Here is a 3390-nt window from a genome sequence, read left to right as displayed (position 1 = left end):
TGGAAAATTAGACGTGTGTTTTCTTCCCTGTGTCCTCTGACCCCACAGCTTCCCTTCTCTTCCCTCTCTGCTTCCCCAGATAAAAATTTTAAAATAATTTTCTAAAAAAAAATGGTTTTAGGGACCTCCCTGTTTAGTGAGGTGGTTGAGAATCCGCCTTGCAATGGAAGGACTGTGGGTTGGATCCCTGGTCAGGGAGCTAGGATCTCACATGCTTCTGGGGCCAAAAAAAAAAATCAAAACATAAATCAGAAGCAACATTGTAACAAACATTCAATAAAGACTAAAAACATGGCCCACATCAAAAAACGTTTAAAAAATTGTTTTGAAAACTTGTTTTATTGAAGCTCTTTTTTCTAGTCCATGAAGTTTTGCATTCTTTTTTTTTATGACCTGCACGTTTTATAATTTTTATTTACTTACTCAGTTATTTGGCTGTTCTGGGTTTTCGTTGCTGCGTATGTGTTTTCTGGCTGTGGTGAACCGGGGCTTCGCGTTGCCGTGGCTTCTTGCCACGGAGCTCAGCTCTGGGGCACACGGGCTCAGCAGCCTGGGCTCCTGGGCTCGAGAGCTCAGGCTCCACGCTTGCGGCTCATGGGCTTAGTTGTTCCGATGCGGACAGACTCTTCCCAGGCCAGGGACTGCACCCGTGTCTCCTGCCCTGGCAGGCAGATTCTTTACCACTGAGCCACCAGGGGAGCCCCAAATAATTTTAAATTAAAAAAATTTAACATCAGAGAACAGCAAGGGAAGAATACAGGAACAAAAACACGAGACTCATAAAACAGGAACATGTTGCTGTTCAGTCGTCAGTCGTGTCTGACTCTTTGCGACCCCATGGACTGCAGCACGCCAGGCCTCCCCATCCATCACCAACTCCCTGAGTTTACTCAAACTCACGTCCATTGAGTCGGTGATGCCATCCAACCATCTCATCCGCTGTGGTCCCCTTCTCCTCCCGCCTTCAGTCTTTCCCAGCATCAGGGTCTTTTCCAATGAGTTGGCTCTTTACATCAGGTGACCAAAGTATTGGAGCTTCAGCATCAGTCCTTCCAGTGAATTTCATTCAGGGTTGATTTTCTTTAGGATTGACTGGTTTGATCTTCTTGCAGTCCAAGGAACCTCAAGAGTCTTCTCAGACGTTCAGTTCAGTTCAGTCGCTCAGTCGTGTCCAACTCTGTGACCCCATGAATCGCAGCACGCCAGGTTTCCCTGTCCGTGACCAACTCCCAGAGTTCACTCAGACTCACGTCCATCGAGTCAGTGATGCCATCCAACCATCTCATCCTCTGTCGTCCCCTTCTCATCCTGCCCCAATCCCTCCCAGCATCAGAGTCTTTTCCAATGAGTAAACTCTTCGCATGAGGTGGCCAAAGTACTGGAGTTTCAGCTTTAGCATCATTCCTGCCAAAGAAATCCCAGGGCTGATCTCCTTCAGAATGGACTGGTTGGATCTCCTTGCAGTCCAAGGGACTCTCAAGAGTCTTCTCCAACACCACAGTTCAAAAGCATCAATTCTTTGGTGCTCAGCCTTCTTCACAGTCCAACTCTCACATCCATACATGACCACAGGAAAAACCATAGCCCTGACTAGACGGACTTTTGTTGGCAAAGTAATGTCTCTGCTTTTGAATATGCTATCTAGGTTGGACATAACTTTGCTTCCAAGGAGTAAGCGTCTTTTAATTTCGTGGCTGCAGTCACCATCTGCAGTGATTTCGGAGCCCAGAAAAATAAAGTCTGACACTGTTTTCCCTGTTTCCCCATCTATTTCCCATGAAGTGGTGGGACCGGATGCCATGATCTTAGTTTTCTGAATGTTGAGCTTTAAGCCCACTTTTTCACTCTCCACTTTCACTTTCATCAAGAGGCTTTTTAGTTCCTCTTCACTTTCTGCCATAAGGGTGGTGTCATCTGCATATCTGAGGTTATTGACATTTCTCCCGGCAATCTTGATTCCAGCTTGTGCTTCTTCCAGCCCAGCGTTTCTCATGATGTACTCTGCATATAAGCTAAATAAACAGGGTGACAATATACAGCCTTGACATACTCCTTTTCCTATTTGGAACCAGTCTGTTGTTTCATGTCCAGTTCTAACTGTTGCTTCCTGACCTGCATACAGATTTCTCAAGAGGCAGGTCAGGTAGTCTGGTATTCTCATCTCTTTCAGAATTTTCCACAGTTTATTGTGATCCACACAGTCAAAGGCTTTGGTATAGTCAATAAAGCAGAAATAGATGTTTTTCTGGAACTCTCTTGCTTTTTCCATGATCCAGCGGATGTTGGCAATTTGATCTCTGGTTCCTCTGCCTTTTCTAAAATCAGCTTGAACATCTGGAAGTTCACGGTTCACATATTGCTGAAGCCTGGCTTGGAGAATTTTGAGCATTACTTTACTAGCGTGTGAGATGAGTGCAATTGTGCGGTAGTTTGAGCATTCTTTGGCATTGCCTTTCTTTGGGATTGGAATGAAAACTGACCTTTTCCAGTCCTGTGGCCACTGCTGAGTTTTCCAAATTTGCTGGCATATTGAGTGCAGCACTTTCACAGCATCATCTTTCAGGATTTGAAAGAGCTCCACTGGAATTCCATCACCTCCACTAGCTTTGTTCGCAGTGATGCTTTCTAAGGGCCACTTGACTTCACATTCCAGGATGTCTGGCTCTAGGTCAGTGATCACACCATCGTGATTACCTGGGTCGTGAAGATCTTTTTTGTACAGTTCTTCTGTGTATTCTTGCCACCTCTTCTTGATATCTTCAGCTTCTGTTAGGTCCATACCATTTCTGTCCTTTATCGAGCCCATCTTTACATGAAATATTCCCTTGGTATCTCTAATTTTCTTGAAGAGATCTCTAGTCTTTCCCATTCTGTTGTTTTCCTCTATTTCTTTGCATTGATCGCTGAGGAAGGCTTTCTTATCTCTTCTTGCTATTCTTTGGAACTCTGCATTCAGATGCTTATATCTTTCCTTTTCTCCTTTGCTTTTCGCTTACATACTATATAATAACACACACTACAATTATTTATTATTTACCTCCTTCCCCAACTGCTTTGTTTTGCAGTAACTTGTTACGTAGCAGCAAGTAACTGACGCATCTAGCTTGTTGAGCTGGGAGCCCAGGTACGGATTTTCCATGTTTCTTCCTTTCTGACACATGCAATGAAATGGGAAAGTTCCCTCCAAGCACTAACCAAACCCAAAAAGCAGAGGAAAGGAGCACAGAAACCAGGGATACAGAAAATGCAATAGCACCTCGACAAAGCCAATGGTGATTGTTCAAAAGGACTAACAGGAGTGATGAATCCCTAGGAAGATTAAGGAGGACGGCATCACATCAAGAACGAGAGGGGAAACGCTACAGGTCCTCAGCGACCAAGACAACGCTG

The sequence above is a fragment of the Bos javanicus genome, chromosome 26 (assembly GCF_032452875.1).
Source record: "Bos javanicus breed banteng chromosome 26, ARS-OSU_banteng_1.0, whole genome shotgun sequence".
Lineage (NCBI taxonomy): Eukaryota > Metazoa > Chordata > Mammalia > Artiodactyla > Bovidae > Bos > Bos javanicus.
This window is presented reverse-complemented; position numbering follows the sequence as displayed.